Genomic DNA, 23854 nt, shown 5'->3' with positions numbered 1-23854 from the left:
GGGGAGATGGGATTAACAGTAGCAAATATCTGTCTGGGGATGGGGAAGCACCTCTTATCAATAGGGTGCCTGAATGAAACGTATTTGTATACCTAACCCTTAACTGTACCCCACAGCATCATAATAAAAAATATTGATTACAAAAAAAAAAATTTGTTCCATCATCCTTCTCTGGCCCTTCCTATTTGTTCCTAAAACCCCTCTGCTTTACTCAAATGTAGCTACTCATGCCTCCTGCATCTTAGGTTACATGGATTGTCCAACAGAGAAAAAGAAACACCAAAGCAACAAATAAATAAGCACACAAAAACAACCCTTTTCCTCTTGCTGTAAATCACAGGCTTCTTTCCAGATATCTTGCATCTCACTTCTCCATGAGGCACCCCCACTGAACTTAGAGGATGTCGCTGCCTCCTCCTTTGACATTCCCTCGCTTCTATTCACAGTCATGTTTCATGTATCCATCAGCCCTCCTTTCATCCTTTTGCTCTCTGAACAGAATAGGTGTAAGTAGATGCAAGAAAAACTTCATCACAGTGGTGCTGATGAACTAAGGTTTTTTGTTGTTGTTATTTTTATTTGTTTGTTTTGAATTTTTTCTTTTGCTTTGTTCTTAGTGATGGTGATAAATATGCATTGGTCCATCCACATTGCCTCATACTGTATTCACAGTTAGTGAATCTGCAAAATAGCTGGGTAGAAGTTGGGCAGCATGCGTCGTTCATGAGTAGGAAAGTCAACTGACCCATAGGAAACCAAAACACAAATAATGTTGTTTTATTATTCCAAGTTGGCAAAACCACGTTCTCTACCAAGAAACATACTTATCCATTAATATAACATTTGTTTATGTATTTCAAAGAGGCTCCAATTGCAAACAATGGGCAACCCAGAACTTTGTTTCTATGCATATACTTACAAGAGACTCAGATATATAATAGCATTTATTGTGCTGACATAACACACACATAAACACTAGATATTGTTATACATCCTTCATGGATGTTAATGCTGATGATTCAGTATCAGTGGTATTACTAAGGCTGTATAGATCAAAACGAACATTGCAATATTTTTCTTCATGCTATGTGAATAGCCCACATAGGCAAAGAAATGGGGAGACCTTACAAAATTTAGGTATATTGTTTTGCAACCTCTACCCAGTTGAATAAATGTTCATTAAAATCCTTTACAAGTGACAGGATTATACAGCCGGCATTATCAAAATGAGATAATGCCTTTATAGTAAAAAAAAAAAAAAAAAAATTCAGATAAAATAGTCAACACAAAAACTGAGTTTCAGGGTTGAAATAGAGATCTTCTTTTGACCAAAATATTCACCATTGATCTCAAGTGACACTTTGGATTGAAGGTAAACAGAAATTCTGCACCATATTTCTATGCATGAAATAGCTGTTCGGTCTTGAACTGTCTATTGTATATTGCCAGGAAGGAAGGTTAGCTGTCAATAGAAAGGATAGAACCAGCCAGACCACAGGTAGCAAGTGTCAACTGCAGATACCAACTTGAACAAAGAACTCGATCTCAACTCTTTATACACATCAAAGTATTCCTTAAAATAATTCCTTAAAAATAAAACCTCCTGCCACTTGATATTTTATGTTTTCAGATTCTCTTAAAGTTGCTTCCTATTTATTATGGCCAATTATGTTTGTTTAGCAGTTCATAGTTTATGATAAAAAATTTTTAAACATTTTAATCTCATTTTATTTCCTAAATACACTATAAAATAAGAGGATCACAGCATCAGATTTAAGTTGAAAAGACAGGAAATTGAGAATATGAATGTTGGAGCAACAAGCGCAAGGGAAAACCACCAGAAGTTGGCAGAGCTAGAATGCGAATTCTCACCTCTGACTCTCTGGCCCCAGATCTTTCAGGTTAGACAGCACAGTTTTTTTCTGAATAAATGCTTAAACAGTTTGACCCAGTATCCCTAAAAAAAATTAAGCTCAATGTGGTGATTTTAATGTAGCTTGCTTTTTAGAACAATGGTGTCTTCTTTTGCTGAATGAGTTTCCTTAGGAATTAACATTTATATCCTCTGGATAAGACACTCCAGGGTGTGTATTACAGACGAGCAATGATGTGCCTTGGCAGTTAATGGCACTCCATCAAAACTACTAGGGCATGTCATTATTAGGTCATAATACCCACCCTGGAGTGTGTTACAGCTTAATTGTTCCCTCTTCCATTCCAGAAACTAGCAAAAAACATATTTTACTCATGTTTCAGCTTAGTTAATGAGTTCAGAATGGATAGACATATGTGTGCTGCCTGTTCTGCTTCTTACACGTGTATTCAGAAGTAAATGCAGGTCACATAAGCCTCAAACCCAGCTTGCATATTTTGCTGCAAAAGTTTGGCATGGCTTGAATACTTCTGAAAGTGAAGATTTAGTATGCAACGTCTGTCTAAATATTCATGCACTTAAAACTCATGAGGCTTCCCCTTCTGCCAATGCCCTTAACATTTATCTCCTGATATCATCTATTTTTCCACTAAAAAAATTTCATCAAAAGAGTTATATTTTAATATGGACTGGAATTCAGAATAGATTATTTCAAGTCTTTTGAATACATAACTATTTGTGGCTTCAATAAATAGTTAAGCTTAGATGTTTTTCTTACCCACATTCACCAAAACTCTCTAATCAAAATAGAAAGTGTATTATACACCCTCAAACTCTGATTCTTCTACCATCAAGTCATATTCTCCTTGAAATAGTGCTTCAAATAGCAAGCAAAAGCTGAGAAGTTACACAAAAAAAGTAGGTGTGTGTAGTTCTAAAGCATGGCTTCCTCCTAATAGAAAGTACTAGATGTTCAAACAGACATAAAATTATGCTTCAGATCAATGAAACAAACACAGCTGAGGAGTTATCTGAAAGAAACACCTCTTGAAAAGTTTGTGGTGGAGAGGAATCAGTTTTGAATGGAGTTTTTTAGTCTTAAAGCTTACCTCCAAATAAATAAATAACGTGTAACAAGAGATAGGTTCAGTAATTTTTAAACTTCCCACAAAGCCTGGTTCCCAGATAGCTTTACTGGAAAATTCTACCAAACTATTAAAGAGTTGTGATCCATTCTTCACAAGATCTTCCAAAATACAGAAAGAAAGGGAACACTTCTCACCTCAATGTATGAGGCCTATATTACCCTGATGCCAAAATCAAAGCTAGGAATCAAAGAAAATTTACTCAGTTTGATAGAGGCCATCTATGAAAATCCTACAGATAATATCATATTGAATGGCAAAAGACTGAATAGCTTTCTCATAAGATCAGGAACAAAACAATGATGTCTAGTCTCACTTTTTCTATACTAGAAATGAACAACTCAGAAATGAAATTAAGGAAACAATTTCATTTACAATAGCAGCAAAAAGAATAAAATACTTAAGAATAAATTTAACAAAAAAGTACAATGTATGTAGTTGTGAAAACTATAAAACATTGTTGAAAAAAATTGAAGATTTAAAGAAATGAAAAGACATCCCAGATTTATGGATTGAAAGATTTAATAGCAAATTAATATACAGATTTAACACAATTTCTATCAGAATACCAGCTGGCTTTTTTTGCAGAAATTGACAAGCTAATTCTAAAATGTACAGAGAAATGCAAAGGAGCCTGAATATCCAAAACAATCTTGAAAAGAACAAATTTGGAGGACTCATACTTTCCTATCTCAAAACTTACTAGAATGCTATAGTAAGAAAGACAATGTGGCACTGGCCACACTGTGGCACTGTATATATAAGGATTGATATGCATAAATCTATGAAATAGAATTGGGAGTACAGAAATAAGCATTTATATTTAAGGTTAACTGATTTTTGACGAGCATGTCAATATAATCCCATGGGGAAAAAAATCTTTTCAACAAATTAAGCTGGAAACAACCAGATATCCACATGCAAAAGAATAATGTTGAACCTCTACCTCATACCCTATAGAAAAATTACCTCAAGCGCATGCCTGTAGTTCCAGCTTCTTGGAAGGCTGAGGCAGAAGGATTGCCTAAGCCCTGCAGATCGAGGCTGTGGTAGCCATGAGTATGCCACTGCACTCTAGCCTGGACAACAGAGTGAGACTTTGATCGAAAAAAAGGAAAAAAATTACCTCAAAATAACGTTAAACTGAATATAAAAGATAAAACTATAAAACTCTTAGAAGGTAAATAAATAGTTCTTTTTTAGGTTAAGCAAGAGCTTCTTAGATACAATACCAAAAGCACAAGCAACAACAACAAAAATATGTAAATTGGATTTCATCAAAACACTAAAAATATTGGTGCTTCAAAGGACATCATCAAGAAAGTATAAACAACAACAACAAAACCCACCAAAGAATGGGGGAAATGCTTGTAAATCATGTAATTGACCAAAGATTTATATTCAGAGTATAGAAAGGACTCTTCCAACTCAGTAATAAAAAGACAATTTAATAATGGTCAAAGGAGCAGAAAAGACATTTCTTCAAAGAAGATATACAAATGATTGATAAGCACATGAAAACAAGATGATTAATATCTTTAGTTATTAGGAAATTACAAATCAAAGCCTCAAGAGATATTACTTTACATCTACTAGGATGGCTACAATAAAAAAGACAGAAAATAAAGATAAGGATATGGAGAAATTAGGATCATACATTACATTCCTATGCATGGGATAATAAAATGACACAGCCATTTTGAACACAGTGTGGCAGTTCCTCAAAATGTTAAGCATAGAGTTAATATATGACAGCAATTTTACTGTGAAGTATATACCTCAAATAAGTGAAAAGATATGTTCATACAAAACTTGTATGTAAAATTCAAAGCAGCATTATTCATAATAGCCAAGAAGTGTGTGTGTGTGGGCGGGGAAGGGGGACCAGTGACTATCAACTGATGAATAGAAAAATAATAAGTGGATAGCCATAGAATAGAGTATTATTTAGTAAGAAAATGAAATAATAATACATGTCACAACATGGATGAACCTTAAAAACACGCTAAATGAAAGAAGACAGTCACAAAAGAACATATAGTATAGGATTCAATTTTTGTGAAATATCTAGAATTGGCAAATCGAGAGACAGAAAATAGATTCAAGCCTGCTTAGGGATAGAGGGACTAAGGGTAATGAGTACTTGAGCTGCAACTGGAGAGGAAGCAAATATCCTAAATTCTGATTACGGTTATGGTGTGGTTATGGTATGTATCTGTGAGTATCCTGACAACTACTCAATTGTATACTTACATGGGTAAATCATATGACATGTAAATTATATCTCAATAAAGTAGTGTTTTAAAAAAGAAACAGCAAAACTGAGGCATACACTGAAATGAAATCACAAAATATCAGCAATACAGAAGCCTAGAAATTTTGAAAAGGCATATCTTTCTTTGGTAAATTGGGAAAAATGGAAGATGATTATAAATGCTAGGGAAAAAAATAGCTGCAGATAAAAAATAATGAGCAAAATATGTGGAAAACTAAGAAGTCTCATAATTTTGAGTAATTAGCAAATGTCGGTAGAGATAATTCATTTAACCTTATACTTGGTATATTTTTATACAAAGTGCTAGGCTTAGTTACCTAGGATTTTAGGCATTTTCTCTAAGTGAACCAACATGCATCTATAATAAATTCTATTTGTATAATTATGTTATTATAACTCTGCAATTATGTTGGCTTCCAGTTTATAAAATTAATCTATATGTAGACACACAAGACTTAACGGTAAGTAGAGACTTTAAAATGCAAAGGTATAAAACTGAATACTATGGGCATTACTTTCCTCTGTCTTACATAGAAGAGAATCGAATGACCCAGTATCGTTTACAGACAAGGAGATAATAATTATATTATCTTAAAATTTGAAAGTAAATAAAAGAAGAACTGAAACTGATTTTTAAAAATTAACACAAACTTAAGATGATTTGAAACGGAAGAAGATATTCATTTGCTGTGTAAAGTTCATAAAATAAGAAATAGAGGTAAAAGCCTATTATTTAGGATTATAAAAATGCAAAGAATGTACACAAAAATTGTAAAGTATTTGCCTCTGGAAAATGTGACTGGATGGGGTGAATAATCGTACTTTTCATCTGTTGAGATGTTATAACACTAGGGGCTTTAGGTGTCATGAACATGTGTTACTTTTAGGAAAGTAATAGTACTAGCAACAAAAATAAATTGAAGTCTTCCAAAAACAAAGTAGAAAATCACGAGGAATTATTTTTAAAAAACAAAAGCGGAACAAAAACCGTGGCTGGCAGGGTTCTCAATGGGTCTGCTACATTTTGCTTTGAGTTCTAAAGATCTTTCTCAGGAAAAAGTCACAGGACGATAAAGTTCCCATGCTCTTCCCTCTGAAGAGCTGAGCTCTGGGGGATCATGAGGGTATCTGTAGTATGAAACAGCATGAAGAAGCTAAGACTGCAGTCCTGGGGCTCACTCTGTATTCAGCCCACAGGGAATTCACCTCTCATTGAGATTCTCCTCTCACCAAGGTTATCAGTCCAGCAGTCAATAGCACCGAACCCTTTTATCAGCCCCACTTGGTAATTATAAAATATCTGCAATTATACAATATGCTAATTCTTAGACATCTACAAACAGCTTAATCAATTGAGTGCATTTTATTATTTCTAGTCTAAACATTATGGACTCACATGAAGTCTCTGAGATCAGTAAATTATTCTAGATTGTTAAACTGCTGCCAAACCAATCAGAAGTTTTATTTGAATTTATTAGGCTTGCTACATTATTTAGCCAGCAAGATGGAGAAAAACAACAGAAACAAAGAGGCAGCATGGAGTCACACTGTGAAGCTTGATCAGTTCCTCTGAATTACAAGGGGGAATGGCATCTAAATGCAGGAGGAATGGGATTCACCTTGAAACCTTCACTATCTAGTTGAAATAAATGTTAAGCTAGGTTCTTGAGGCATCTGGGCTTCTTGAAAGCATGATTTCTCCTGTCATACTGTGTTTGGTCATGTGTGTGCGTGCATGTGGGTGTGTGGTAAGTAACTATGTTGCACAGTCTAGGTGTGTATATGCATATGTGGCATATGTCTCCAGCCACGCTACTGAGACATAAATAAATAAATTTTATTTCATGCCCAGCAGGATGTCCACATTTGAACGTCTCAAAATAGAGCAGGAGATGAAGTGCTCTGCCAGTATTTATATCTAAATATATTCAACAAGAAGCATGTATTCTCAAACATAAGGCAAAGCTTTTATCCATCCCAAAATTTATCCCTCTCTTATATTCAAATTTTTACAAATTTTTATACCACTGAGTATCCCCTGAGTGAGTTTTACCAAGCTGAATACCCTTTGGAGAAAACATATTACCTTGAAGCCTCCTTAAATAATGCTAGTTTTGGATGCTTATGGAGATCACCTGATAAAATAGGTTTAAAACATTGAAAGAAGATAAATTTAAGGCAGATTTAACTAATTGTCATGGAGGCATAATCGTCCAGTTTCTAGGGCTAGATGTTGTTGCAATAAGTCAAACTGTATTTTAAAAAATAATAATATACTCAGTGGTCATGTTTTGCAGATCATGAAAATGTTCTTGAGTAAAAATGTTTCTTAATGTCCAAAATGAAGGTATTTATAATCTAGGACAAAACTTTTAATGGCAGCATCACACCTAGATTAAGGTAATGTTCTATTTTAAAAATTGCCCTTTACTGTACCCCACAATTTTAAAATAAAAAATATGTTGAAAAAAAATATTGCGCTTTGAAGTGAAGATGATGTGCCCTGCAGCAATGCTTCTCAAACCTGAATGCACATATTCATCATCTAGGGATCTTGTTAAAAACAGAGATTCTGATAGAGGGTCCAGGAATTTTCATGCCAATGTTGCTGGCCTCAGGACCCCACTATGAATACTAAGACCCAAAAACATTGCAAAATGACTCAAAAATCTTCATTTAATAAAGATGAAAACATTGATCAATGGTGTAAAACATGCAGGGGAAGAGTTGGGGTAAATGTTTTCACATAAAATGAAAATAGAAAAGCACTATGCACACACACACATGTGTACACCCTAACCTAATGTGTAAATTTTCAGTATGCAAGTGTGATCAACTGAATAAATTAAACAATTCAAGAAGACATTTGACTGTTCCATTCACTTTTCTAAATGTTTACATATGGGGTACCCCTCACTAACCAAAATCATCTTTTTGGAGGGTGGGACCCTTGTGATACAGGCTTCCTTCACCAGGTAAGTGTTCTAGGAATCCATCAGCATTAGTGTACCAGCTAGTGTTGTTGTGAGAAGTTGAGTTTGGCTTGGTGAATTTTTTTTTTTTTTTTTTTTTTGAGATTCTTTCAATGCATTTGCCCATTTCATGATGGGTGATTTACGAACCCCCCTGTCTACACAGTACTGAGTGTTCAGGAGTTTTTGACTAAAATGGGACATGACTCTATGCTCCACCCTCCCTACTTTTTTGGTTTCCCAGATGAAAAAAGTCCTTAAAGGTAAACGTTTTATCAATGTGGAAGCAGTGAAAAAACCAGTACAAGCACTTAACGTCATCAAAATTGATGAGTTCAAAAATTGTTTTGAGCAGTGGAAAAAGCATCTCGATAGGTGTATTGCATCAAACGGAGAGTACTTTGAAGGTAACTGAAGTTTAAACATGTAAAAACAAATACACTTTTAAAAATAAATTTTTTTTTTTTTTTTTTGGTCTCTCCTTGTATATTTAAGTTGTCTGAAAATATTTTTGTGTGGAGTACAGGCAGACTGCTTTCTATTCATGGTCATATGTATGGCATTTTTCCTGGTAATTTTGTGCTCTGTTTAACAGATCTGAGAGACATAGCCAAATTAGAATTTTTTTTGAAGATCAGTTATTTGAACTGGAATAAAATGAGAATGTGTAGATTTCTTTTGGTCAATGATTAAATAGAATAGTATGGTGAATTGACTCATCTCTGCCACATAATGAAAATAAAAATATTATAAGTTTAAAAAACAAGATGCCTATGTGATATATGATAGGCCATATTTTTTAAGCAATTGTACATAGAAGGAAAAGAGGAGAAATAAAAAACGCCTACTGCTAAACTGTATAACCTTCGAAACAGAACTCAAAGAGGAGATAGGTTATACATCTCAAAAGAAAAGGCTATGATAAAAGGCATTTTGTAAGGGAGGGAGATAAATATGAAAAATAACAGACTAGTCAAAGCTAATAGAAATTAGACTTTATACACACATCTTTTATTACATTCAAAAACTTAAAAAAAATAAATGTCATCTCTATTTTTTTACAACTGTAGTCACAAAGTTAGGCTGCCCTCAAAAACTTCTTTTCCCATTGGGTTTCTATTTTGTTGGAGGAAGATGTTTCCAAGAGCAAATTCTTGCCACAGTTTCTAAAAAATTTTACAAGGTAAATAGAATATGCTATTGCTATAGTAATTATCCTAGAATTTAATGTTGTATTTACTTGCAACAAGTAAAAACAATGTGTAAATATAATTGATTAATTTTTTTGTCTCAGTTGTGAACCAGATTAATTGACCTAGCCATAGAGATGAAAATATTAATGCAGTTTTAATACTGTATTTTGCTTCAGCAAAGAAACCACTCCTCTGCTGCAGAAAGAATCAAAAGCCTTATCATAATTCTTGCTTTGTATTGCAGTTTTAGCACTCAAAAATTATTTCTATAAAAAATTTGAAGTGTCTAGCATGCTTAAGCTGGAATTGAAGCAAAGAGTTTCCTAAAAATGAATATAGTTGTACTGCTTGGATAAAGCAGACTAAAAACAAACCAATTAAATTTGGCGAGGGCAAGAAATAGGGAAATGAATGTTAATGTTGTATATATTGTCTTTATAAAAAAGTGATATCATAGTTTGTATTGTAGAGATTCTTGGCTATAATCATCCTATTTTAGTGCAATGTGTTAATTCTGGAGATGTAATCCATTGACCTTAAATTACAATGCTGATGTAGCCCAAATATTAACTTGAAATAGTTAAACAGCAAAACACTGGACAACACTGTTCAGATTTTAAGTGGATTCTGCCAGGCTCCATTATCTGTAGTTAGTTATTTATAGAATCACATTTAAGCATATTGTTATCATTCTATCGTGTAAGATGGGTCTAGATCTTTCCATTGTCATATTAAAATCCTGAATTTAAATACTTATAAATGCACATGGATTTAATTGACCCCAAGGAACAACTACTATGAATATGCTAGTATCTAAAAAAATATAAACAGGTAATTATTAGAAAAAAGAATGCACAAATGTGAAAACATTCATTTTCACTATTAATGAAGAGTAATAGTAAAAACAAAAATGAAATTGTCTTCATAATTGTACCCCTTCATATGCAATTGGTAGAAGTATAAATTGGCTAACCTTTTTAGACCATTTGATAATATGTGTAAAGAGCCTTAGAAATGGGTATACTCTTTAAGTTAGTAACAATGCATCTAATGATCTATATTAATAAAATAGAGATGTAAACAAAATTTATGAACAAACATATTTAAAATAGGCTTATTTTTAGATAGTGAAAAATTGGGAATAACTCAAATGTCCAACAATAAGTTATGGAATAAATAAATTATATGCCATGGTCTAAATATGTCTTTCCAAAATAATATGTTGAAATCTAATCTTCAATGTGATGGTGTTAGGAGGTGGGACCTTAGGGAGGTCATTAGGTAATGAGTGCAGAACCCTCATAATTGGAATTAGTGCTCTCATAAAAGAAGTTCAAGAAGTCTCCCTTATCTCTTCTGCCATGTAAAGACATGTCAAGAAGACACATTTGTCTATGAACCAGGAAGTGAACCCTCACCAGACACTAAATCTATGGGTTTCTGATCTTGGACTTCCCAGGATCTAGAATTGTGATAAACAAATATCTGTTGTTTATAAAACATCCATTCTATGGCATTTGTTATAGCAGCCCAAATACACTGAGACATTGCACATCTGTAAAATAGACTACATTATATTGACTATGCTTTTGAAAATTTCATGGATATAAGAAAGTGACCCCAAAAAGCTATACATATAAGTTAAGTATTATATTTATGAATATATGTATTTAAAATTATACATTTTCTATAGAAAAAGGGTTAAATGGAGACATAAAATTTTCTGTTCTTCTTTATTTCATTCTGTTTTGTATTTTTTCCAGTTCTCTCTCCAGCCCTACTTAAGGGGTATCATACTTTGGGAGTCAGAGGAAAATCTTATACTTAAATTTTAAGTATAGTTTATAGTTTGCAGAGAAGGCAAAAGATTTAAGATGCACCCGCTGAAGGATGAGTCCTAAATTATACCGGTTTGTATATGCCACACTGTAAGCTAGTTCACTAACTTTTTCAATAATAAGGCTTTGTAGGGCGACTTCTTTTATAGAAACTTTTAGAACCTGATTTAAAATTATTTTCAGCTGTTTAGTAGCAGTTACCGAATTCATAGATGAATTTTTTTTTTTTTTTTTTACCAACAGTATTAAAATTACTGGTCAATCACAGGAGGGCTTATAAGAAGAAATTTGTTTTGCGTATTTCTCCTTATGGTTTTGTGTTCTGATTTCACAGAGCTCTTGTGATACTGTCCATTAGTCACCATTACCTTCAAGTCTGGCTCTATTCCTGATTGCTTTCAACAGTTTCATGGTTGAGAAAAGACCCTAGAGAAATATTCTAGTCATGTAGGCACTATAACTTAAAACCACTTTTAAGAACTTGGCTTCAAATCTAACTTTCTGGTTTGACTTATAACAAGATGCTTGCTGTATAATGCCATTGTTTTCATGAAAGATGGCAAAAGAACTATTAATGACACTAATTAAGATGTGTGAATATCATTTAGATACTCCTCCTTGTTGCTTTCCAAGTATAAGCTATGCTACCTAACACATTAAATGGTAATGATGCAATTGCTGATCTTTCAACTACAAGGTCAGTTTTTAAAGCAGGGCTTTTATTATTAATGTGCCTTAAGTTCCTACCCAGTCTACATAGAGATTCCATTAACAAACCTTACTGTACTCCTTTTTAACCCCATTACAACCATATCTCCTCTCATTCACCCCAAATATTATGGTATTGTGTGTTGGTATTTCAAAACTTTTTCTGGTCTTAAATACAACCACTAAAACATTATATTTACTTTCAGAACCTATTTGTTTAACAGATTTTTTTTGTCTTTTGCATTTATATATCTGTACATTCCCTAGTATTTTGACCAAACAAAATTCAGATGCCATTTATTTAAAATCTGCTATTCATCTATCCAGCCTATCTGCCTAACATAAATTTTATGTCTTTAAAGTAGAATTTAGCATAGGAGATGAAAGAACATTAAAGCATAGCCCTTACTATTATAATGCCCTGCTTATAGATAATCATATTATAGAATAACAAGCTAGAAGAAAATTTTAGTCCCAACAATTTATTTTACAGAAGAGAAAACAGAGACTCAGGAAGTCGAAGTCACTTGATCAAAGTCTCAGCACCAGAAAACAAATCATGCTGGATGTGAGAGACCTCTGTTGTAACCAGTCATCCCTCTCCCAGATTCAACAAGGATTAGGAAGAGCCTTTTTGGTATCAGATCTGTCATATGCCTGATTCCTATTTGCCCTTAGTAAATATCTACAATTGCCACTCAGATAATGGAAACCTACATTTATTCAGAGCTTGGAAGTTGTCAAATGTTCTCCATTTATGACTTCATACTATTCTGACAACAGTTATGTGAAGCATGTGTTATTATCCCTATTCTATAATTGCATATCTAAGAAGGTCCTTTGGTTGTGGTCACATATGGAAGACTACTTGCCTTGGTATACATCTCTTGGGTATTTTTTCCTCTCTTTCAAAACTCCGTCATTGTTCTCTGGCATTTGGAACTGCTGAAGAGAAGTCTGGGCCTGCCTGATTTGTTCCTTTAGAGGTAACCCTTGTTTTTCCCTGTGTGAGATGTTTTTAGGACATTCGTTTGTTGTCACCTTTAAACATCATCCTCATATATCTGTATGCAAATAAACTTGTACTCAGTTTTACCTAGCTTTGTTGGATCTGAAGATGTAAGTCTCCAACCCAAGAAAGTTGTTATTGCTTAAAGTTTATTGCTTTAGTTAAGTTTTGTCTTGTCTCTTTGAACACATTAGTTATATTCAGGTTAGCTTTATTTTCTTCTCTAAATTCCACATCTATCATCTTTTCTCACTACTTCTTTTGTATTTATCCTTTTCTTCTGCATTCTGGGAAAGCTCAAAATTGTGGTCCCATATTCATGTTTTAATTTTCCACCACATCAGCTCTGTTCTTTACTGTCCCCAACACTGATTCTGGTTTTATGATTGATATTTCACCTTAATCCATCTAACTTCTTTTCCTCCCACCACAGTCTCTTCTTATTCTTTCAGTTCCCGATTCATGGAGCTCATAAATTTTTCTATCATATCGAAGGTACAGAGCAATTTACTACATTCTAAGAATTATTGTGAAGTCATTTCCAGAGATTTTTTTCCCAGGATGATGTGTCATTTATTCCACACTGTATCTTTCTCTTTCCTGTATCTAAAGTGGAGTTATTTATATGCAGTTCCTGTGTCCATCAGTGGACAGGGCATCTAGCTTACCCTTACTCCTCCTACTTGTCCAGTTGGAGGTTAATCAAATTCTCCATTTCTCAGATCTAAACCTAAAGGATACAATGATAAGGTCCCAGTTTCCAATGTCTAGCTCTGTGTTTCATATTTGCACTGTAAGAATGAGGGCCAAGGGCATATATTGCTTAGGAGGGAACATCTTTCTTAAAAAAGCATATTTCATATAATTATAACTAAATTATACAAAGCTTGGCAAAATCATGATTAGACAGAGATACACAGAAATTAGATCAGAATACATTTAAGGTGGTAGGGACTATAACATGTTGAAAGGCACTGAGCTAACAAACATGGAAAAATTGAACGACCTTTCGGGTTTCTTTCCATCTGTTCTTTTTTATCAATTGTAGCTAAGCTTCCCTGGATCCAGATGCCACTGCCCATTTTCTTAATTCCTCTCCTATTCTCCCCCTGAAGTCAAATAAATCGCTTAAAAGGGAATTGCTAATGAAAGGTGGGTGCAGACAGTTTTCAGGTCACCTGGAAAACTAGCACCTGTGCACAGAAGGAATTCTCAGGTTAGTACTTCAGATTCAAAGCGCCGGGCCAAGAAGCAGGCAGCGGGGGAGGCACGAAGCCCCAACCTCTCTTCTCAGGGGGATGGGTTTGTTCCTCCAAGCAGCAACATCTATGGGTTCTTCTGAGTACATATCTCTGTTTCTCTCTATGGGTTTTGTGGTTGGTGGAAGATTCTTTGAAATTCTTGCCTTTAGTGCAATGTCAGTCCTGGTATTCCATTTTTTTGGATAGCTTTTCATCCTTTCTGTATCTTCAAAAGTATTTTGGAAGAGTAAGAAGAAGCTGCCTCAGAAACTGCAAAGCACATGCTCATTTGTTCTAATTTTAGTCCCAAATCACTCAATCCAGTTGTACAGATAAATGAATTGTCACAAACTATTTACAGAACCAAACAGAGAACGATCCTCTCTCATCCTCACCTTACCATCCGGAATCAAATCTGCTCGGGAACAAATCTGGTAGGAGATGTTTCTTCTTAAGTATGAAATCATGTCAATATGTTAACTTTCCACATATATTCATCTAAAACTTACTTCTAATTAAGCAATAGCTACAAATTAAAAGAATTTAAAGTGTCACTGCACAGGCAGTAGAGGTTTTCTTCTAAGCTGAAACCCTCTGGGAATCATAACTCAGATTACTGAAGAGGCAGTTGGCTTTCCTGCGAGGAATCTGGCTCTGCCATTTTCGTGGACTTGGCCATTTATTCCCAGGTCTACATTTTGAACTCTAATTTATTCTGATTGTAAGCAACAAAACAAATATAAAGCAAATTCATAAACCATGTTGGTAAAATTGTGCCTTCCTGCATTTCAACAAAGAAAATGACAAGGTGTTCCAAGTTATTCCAGGAACAAGGTAATCTGATGGATAGTTAAATGAATTTCTGCCCAGATCCACAGCCATAAGCAATTAGCCGTCAGCCTGCCTAAGGACACCACCAGCAGTGGGAGGGTCCCTTGGATGATGGCACAGAAGGCATGATACTCCAAAATGACAAGATAATGTTATTGGGAAGATTGGGAAACACTGAATGATGTAGTCACAATTTTCACATCTTTGCAGATTAAATTTAAACAGGTAAATGTAAACTGCACATACATGGTGTAAAAGAGATGCCACAACACCATCATTTAGTCAAGTAGTTGGGGGTTGACAGATTGTCCTTGGTGTTGTTATGGGAATGCCAACACAAATGGAAAGGTAGACTTCTATAGTATCTCGGATAAGGAAGAAAATAGACTTGTTCTACTCTTCACACTCAGATCTCTGCAAAACTGTGGGCTTCATCTGGGTGCCATTTAGAAGAACAATAAAGAGTTAGAATGTATCTAGGCGAGATGGTCAGAATGTAATACCCTAGAAACTGGTGTGGTGAGGAATAGGGGAAGATCCATTATATTTGGACAGCCATTTATACATTATGTAACTGATCAGATCCATGGTTCACAGAGAGTTGCACAAAGTGGTCTCTACGATGCCTTTAAGCATTCTTACTGTAGAATTATCTTATTGATTCAATAGTTTTTCTTCACTCTCCTACCTATCACATAGATTCCTCTGAAGAGAAAAGAGAGTAGTAAAAATGTCCAAATCATATTTTTCAAAGTCTATTAATTCTTACAAAGTCGTCAAACTAGAGAGTAGAATGAGAAAAACATAATACAAAGGAGGACCCGCCAAAACAACATTTATTTATTTAAAAATGTGTATTTATTCTTACATGTTTAAACTTCAGTCACCTCCAAAGTACTTTCCATTTGATGAAATACACCTATTGAGATGCTTTTTCCACTACTCAAAACTGTTTTTGAACTCCTCAATTTTGATGCCTTTTAGTGCTTGTGCTGTTTTTTGTTTCACCTCTTCCACATTGGCAAAATATTTCTCTTTGAGGACTTTTTCACCCAGGGAAACAAAAAAAAGTCACTTGGGGTGAGATCGGGCGAATAGGGAGAGTGGGGCACAGGGGTCATGCTGCTTTTGGTAAAAAACTGCTGGTCACTCAGTGCAATGTGGCAGGTGCGTTGACATAGTGGAAAAACATTCCTAGTACCACAACTTGGAACGTTTCTTCCACAAATTGTAATGCAACTTTCTCAAAATTTTCAGATAAAAACTTTGGTTGACTGTTTGATCCAGAGGAACAAATTCTGAGTGTACTACAAGTGGTCTGCCCTCCAAAAGATAATTCCAATTTTTTTGGTTTTTTTTTTTTTTTTGGATGGGGAAGTCCCCCCTCATAAATGTTACAGAATTTCCTGGCTACAACATTACTAACTGTGGAGGACTTGATTTATTTGTTTGTTTGTTTGCTAGGAAGGAAACTTTTGTTGTTTTCAATAATATGTTGCTTAACTTCTCCTATCTTCCATCACAATAATAAAGAACTGAACTTTAATACAAAGAACATTTTGTATATGATGCATATTTTCAACGCTCCATGACCACCCAAAAAGATATTGGTAGCAACATGGTAAATACCAAAAAAAGCTGATAATCGCCAAAAACAAAACACAAACATTTCTCCATGGCTTCTTTCTCAACTTGAAAAATATTTTATATATTTCTATTATAAAAGACTTTCTCCTGATAATATGGCATTTTGGTTGTATTTGAAGAGTTTTTTTTTTTTCCTTTTCTTTTTTCCCCCATAAAGGTAACAATCATGGTTTATCTTTAATCTTGCACAACTCAGATGGATGAGAAGTTCCTGTGGTTATGGGTCTTCAGTGGTACTCTGTCAGATTCAAATGTTGGGAAAACTCTTTACAATGAGTAAGCCAAGTCATTCCTGCTTCTGTTTGATCCCATATTTTTCGTTTTAATTTTCATTGAAGGGGTGAACCACAAATAACAAAGCTCTATGGAAGCAGATTTTCATATACTCACTTGACTGGGGAAGAAGAGAGCTCCACCTGCGGAATGCATGGGGCAGAAGCCGAATCTCTCTTGCTCAGGTGTGATGTAACTTTAAGACAATTTCACTTCATCCACGTGGGAGGCAGAATAATGCTCCTCTAAAGATGTCTACCTCCTACCTTACTACATGGCAAGAGGACTTTGCAGAAATGTTAAGGATATGGTCTTGAGAGGCAGAAATTACCTTTAATTTTTCAGGTAGGTTCCACCTAATCTTGTTCATTCTTTTTTTTTTTAATTTTTATTTTAAAATTGTGGGTACAATTCGGGGTTAGGTATACAAATATTCATTGTGTAGGTACCCTTGTTGATGAGGTGTGTCCCCCCTTCCCCAGGCAGATATCGACTACTGTCAATCCCACCTCTCTCTCCCCCCCACCACCCCACAGTTTCCTACTACTGTCAATCCTTTTCTTATAGTATTATGGTAGTTGTTCAAGGTCCACTTATGAATGAGAACATGTGATACTCAGACCTTTGTTTCTGTGAAAGATCACTCAGTATTATAAACTCTAATTCCATCCAGGTTACTGCGAAGTTCATGATTTTGTTCCTCTTTATGGCTGTGTAATATTCCATTGTATATTTGTAGCACAATTTTTTTATCCAGTTCTCCTTTGATGGGCAGGATGGCTGGTTCCATGTCTTGCTATTGTGAACAATGCTGCAATAAGCATTCATGTGCAGGTATCTTTTTTGTAGAGTGACTTGAGTTCTACTGGGTGTATTCCTAGTAGGGGGATTGTGTCATATGAAAGGTCGATTTTTAGAACTTTTAGGAATCGCCATACTGATTTCCACAGAGACTGTACTAGTTTACACTCCCACTAACAGTGTAGAAGTGTTCCCTTTTTGCCACATCCTCTCCAGCATCTGTTGTTTTTTGAGTTATTGATGATGGCCATTCTGACTGGAGTTAGGTGGTATCTCAGTGTAGTTTTAATTTGCATCTCCTTGATGAGTAGTGAGGCTGAACATCTTTTCATGTATCTGTTGGCTGCTCATATGTCTTCTTTTGAGAAGTGTCTATTCATATCTTTTGACCACTTTGTAATGGGGCTGTTTGTGTTTTTCTTTTCAGCACGTTTGAGTTCCTCGTAGATCCTAGATGTTAGGCCTTTGTCAGACATAGAGTTGGCAAATATTTTTTCCCAGTCTATGGGCTGCCTTCCTGCTCTCTTGATGGTTTCTTTGGCTTTGCAGAAGCTTGTCAGTTTAATGAGGTCCCACTTGTCTATCTTATGTCTTATGACATGGACACTTCGGGTTTTGATCAGGAATTGGTTGCCAGTTCCAATTTCTGTAAGGATGTCTCCTGCATTTTCTGAGGTTCTTATAGTTTGAGATTTTACATTTAGGTCTTTGATCCATTTAGAGCTGATTTTTTGTGTATGGTGTGATAGGTAGGGATCTTGTTTTAATCAAGGTATATAGTCATGTTATCTGCAAAGAGAGATAACTTGTCTTCCTCTTTTCCTATCTAGATACCCTTGATCGCCTTCTCTTCTTTGATTGCTCTAACTAGGACTTCCCAAAACTATATTGAACAGGAGGGGTGAGAGTGGGCATCCTTGTCTTTTTTCATTCATTCTTAAACATAAAGAACTTTCCCCAGTCGTGGTCAGAGAAATATATGACAATGAAAACAGGTTAGAGAGCTGCCGAATTGCTGACTTTAAAGATGGAGACAGGTGAACACAAGCCAAAAAATGTGAGTGGCCTCTGGAACCTGGAAAGGCCTCCAGAAGGAGTGTATCCATATCAACTTCTCCATTTTAACACAGGGAGACATATGTCAGACCTCCAGCCTACACAACTGTATGATAATACATCAGCATTGTTTTAAACCTCTAAGGTTTTGGTAATTTGTAACAGCAGCAACAGAACCCAATTGTAGTAGAACTCATCCATTAAGAATGTAGAGTCTAAGTGATGTACCTCAATGTTCCAAAATAGTTCCACGCTTGAACTCAGACCTTCTAAGTCGAATTCTCTATGTATTCTTTCCAGTTAGTAATACTGTTCCTACTTTTTTTAATACTTGGGAGAGGAGAATAACCAGCTTCTACTTTTTCTTATTTAATTATTCTAACTAAAATCGATCTTCAAAGTATAATTTAATACAAAATGTCTTTCTGTTAACAAATGATTCAATGTATGATTTGCAGAACAAAGTATGACTTGAAGTGAGTCATTGCTTTCTTTGCTCTGAAAAAAAAGAACTTAGTACCAGTTGTTCACTTTTCCTATCTCTTTGTTCCTCAGCACTTAAAAAAAATCTTTTCTGTACAACTACTTGTTTTTTAGGTCTTTTATCTCCCCTCTGCCATAAAGTCTCCAAGAAGAAGCGTCGACATTAATTTGTTTTTGTATTTCAAGGGTTTAAAATGATTTCTGACATACTGAACTACTTAATAAGTGCTAAATAAAATGATCAAATATAGTATTTGTTAATTTAATACTTAGTGATCCCTCTCACCTGTACGCTGGACATAAAGAATACAAAAATAATTTTAGAATACTCCCTATTTATCAAGAACATATTTCCCAGAGGGTGAGACAGGATACTTTAACAAATAATCAAAATGCACAGTGAGCAAGCTGTTGTGGGGACTGGAAAATAACCATAAAACTCAGAGGTGGTAAATATACATCTACCTGGGAATGAAGGATCTCTTTAAATTTCAGGGCTAACTCTGAAATTTTGCTGCATATCTAGATTGCGTAGAGATGAAGTCAGGGCTTTTAAGGTAATGGCCTCTGGTTCCATCCACATTGTGGCGGAAGACATGGTTTTGTTCCTTTTAATGGCTTAACAGTATTTCATCATGTATATAGGCTATATATTTTTTTTAAATCCAGTCATCCTTTGATGAACACTTAGATTGATTTCATATCTTTGCTATTGTGAACAGTGCTTCGATAAACATATGGGTTTGGGTTTTTTTGGGTTTTTTTTTGAGTTGGAGTCTCACTTCATCGCCCAGGCTGGAGTGCAGTGGCATGCTCATGGCCACCCAACATTGACCTGCTAGTCTTAGGCGATCATTCTGCCTCAGCCTTCCAAGTAGCCAGAACTACAGGGGCACGTTACCATGCTTGGCTAAGTTTTGATTTATTGTAGAGACAAAGTCTCGCCAGGCACTGTGACTTATTTGCCTTTGAGTAGATACCCAGTAGTGGGATTGTTGGATGGAATAGGAGTTCTATTTTCAGTTCTTTGAGAAACTTCCATTCTGTAGCAATTAACTTTTAAAATACCATTCTACCAGCACTTCCCAAGAGCTCTTTATGTCTTAAATCACTTATTGAATTGTTATGAATTTGGTCAACCAGAGTCCTAATTACCTCTGATCATGGAAAATTGTTGTTTGAATTATCTCCTTGAGGCTTCGTAGAGTCATGGAAGAGAACCATCAAAGGGACAGCAGAAATGCTGCTCCTTAGTACTGAGATACCTCTCTCTTCTAGCTATGTCAAACAGCTGCTGGGACAATTAGTGGGGTGAAATGTATCTCACAGTTTTTCAAAGTGGAATTTTACCTTTGCTCTGCATTTTTACCATCCTGTAATGAACTTACCGTCACAAGCTGCGGTTCTGAAACTGAGGGGGTTGGGCATGTATGGGGGTTGATTTTGTGTTTCATGGGATATTGAGCACTGTCTAGAGACATTTTTGACTGTCACAGCCTGGGGAGTGCTACTGGCCTCTAGTGGATAGAGGCCAGAGATGCTGTCAAACATCTCAGTGTACACGATAAAACCCATACAACAAAGAATTATTCACCCAAAATGCCAATAGTGTCCAGGCAAAGAAACTCTTTCCTAAGGTCTACACACTACTGTAGAAATAGAATGACATAAGCATACTAGTTAATATACATATTTGTTTAATGATATTTGTTTTCAAAACTAACATTGTGATGTAAAGGAAAGTGGCTTTCAGTTTAACCTATGAGTTTTTCAGCAAATAACCAAAGTATTAGAATGATATGTGCTTTATGTTATTCTAATATTACCTAGTGAAGGAGATTCTACAAGGGTCACAACTCCCAGGATGTTAAAAACCAAGTCTAGGACAATTTAGTGAATATGCTGTACAAAGTGATTCCAGACAGCCCCCAGGACAAAAGGCTTATTGACTTTATACCTTAACTTCTCTTTACGATATCCAACATGTGACATTTTGCCAACTTCCAGAGCTTCTGAAAAAATATTCTGCTAAAAAATAAATTAGTTCTAAATTAAGAACTCAGTTAATGAAAGGGGAGGGCAAGGTACTAAGGGTCTCTCTCTCTCTCTTTTTTTTATGACACACGCTTAGTAACAAGTGAGTTTCATTCCAGAATAAAATGTCAAACCGAAATGAAATACTATCTATAATAAATGAGACTCCTCATGGTGATCACGTAGTGCATTTTCTCAGGTAATAAAGTCATTGTGTTTTGCAAGGCTTTATTCTTTTAGGCAGAGGAGAAGGGAGGAGGAGATTGTTGGTATTTTGTGCTTTGCTTTCTTTTTTTTTTTTTGATGAGTTTCTTTCCATTCTTCTTGTGCCAATTGTAATGTTTTATGATTATTCATGACTTAGACAATGGTGCTTTAGGCAGTCAATAGCAATTATGCTTGTTGAGAAGAACATATAATTCAAATTAGATCAATATAGATTTTTCCCCTTTAATGTTTAGTTACCCAGTTAGATTTAAACTGAGTATACAACACTTAATAAATGATTTTCACTAAAACCTAACTGACATTTAAAAGTAGTGTGGGCTTTTTGTTGTGGTAATACAGAAGAGTAAGACAAAATGTTAATTCACTTAAAAGGTATAGCATATCAGTTACAATTAAATACTTCACATTTGTATATTATGTGAAGTAGTTATACTTGCAGTCTGAAAATGATAACTCTGTACATTAGCCAGCAACTATGCAAAAATCAGCAAGCAGTAGGCATCTAAGTAATTTGTCTTAGTGAACAATAAATTCATGCATGGAACAGGTTTGTAACGCTAAGTTTAGCAATATTCAGGGTGAACTTTTGAGTACATATTATTTATTATTCCAAAATTTAAAACTGAAATAAGTAATATCACAAAAGTCAAATGACAGACTATATATAGTACATATTATGGACTGAATAGTATCCCCTAAATGAATATGTTGGAGCCCTAACCCCCAATGTGACTTATTTGGAAATAGAGGATTTAAGAAAGTAACTAAAATTAAATGAGGTCATATGAGCAGAGTCCTAATCTGATGGGACTGGTGTCCTTATAAGAAGAGAAAGAGACACCAGAGGAAAAGCCATGTGAAGATGTTGCAAGAAGGCACTGTCAACGTGTGAGGAAGAGAGCCCTCATCAGAAATCAACTCTGTCCATTTCTTGACCTTGGATTTCTAGTCTTCAAAACTGAGAAAGTAAATTTCTGTTGTCTAAGTCACTCAGTCTGTAGCATTCTTTTATAGCAGCCTAAGCAGATTAATACAGTGGGGTTTAAAAAATACCTGTATATATCCTATCAGTGGGCCAACACCAGGATTGATAAAGATGACCTTTGTACCAAGTTTCAGACTTTCTTAAATTGGATGAGTGACCAATGACCTTTCAGAAAACCTTCAGGTACATTTCCCCTGTAACAAGGACAGCAGTGGTCTACCGAAACCCAAGATTTTGTCTAGTAATGCTCATTATGAAAAATTGTCTTTCTTTTCACCAAAAGCAAGAAGCACCAAGGACTTTCTTGATTCATGTACCTAAAAAATTGGCAGGAATCTTAACAATATCCAATTAAATTCCCCCTTCAATGCCTGAGAGCAGTGTAATCTAGTAGAAAGAATGGCTTCATGTCAGACAGGCAGGAGTGTGAATCTCGACTCCACTATACAAGCACCAGGTGAAATGGGGCTGGAATTTTGCATCCTTGAGTTTCAGTGTCCTCATTGATAAAAGGATAATAGGCTGGGTGTGGTGGTTTGTGCCTATAATCCCAGCACTGTGAGAGGTCAAGGAGAAGCATTGCTTGAGCCCAAGAGTTCAAGATCAGCCTGGGCAACATAGCAAGACCTTGTCTCTACAAAAAAATAAAATAAAATAAATTAGTTTGGCATGGTGGTGTGTCTGTAGACCCAGCTACTTGGAAGGTGGAGGTGGAAGGATTGCTCTGAGGCCAGGAGGTTGAGGCCACAGTGAGCTGTGATTATGCCACTGCATTCCAGCCTGGGTAACAGAGTGAGACCCCAACTCACATAGCAACCAAAAAAGGAATAATAATAACAATAATAATAAAGTTGGCCACTAAAAACAATAATATGGGATCTGATGAGAATTAGTGATAATGACTCTAAGTATCTAGCATAGTGCCTGGCAACATAAAAATCTTTGAAGGAAGTAAAGGCTGTCATTACTGTCAAGGAGTTGAAGATGATGCATGAACATCTTTATAGCTAAGAACGTCGGAGGCTTGAAAATTACAAGGTCTATTCAAAGGTGACCACTAAAAGATATTCATGTTAAATTCATTGAGTGGTTATTAACATCTTTGATAATTTAGAAAAAATTTAGGGGATGAGAGACTTGGTTACACCACAAAAATACATTTTTATACTTTATGTTCCTCTATTCTGAATTTATCTGGTGCGACTATGTACTATTGAGTTGGAGGGAAAACAGTAGTCATTCATCTGTTTTTTTTTTTTTTT

Source organism: Carlito syrichta, unplaced genomic scaffold (genome assembly GCF_000164805.1).
Source record: "Carlito syrichta isolate Samal-C Ts95f unplaced genomic scaffold, Tarsius_syrichta-2.0.1 Scaffold306600, whole genome shotgun sequence".
Taxonomy (NCBI): Eukaryota; Metazoa; Chordata; class Mammalia; order Primates; family Tarsiidae; genus Carlito; species Carlito syrichta.
Note: the sequence above shows the minus strand (reverse complement) of the source record.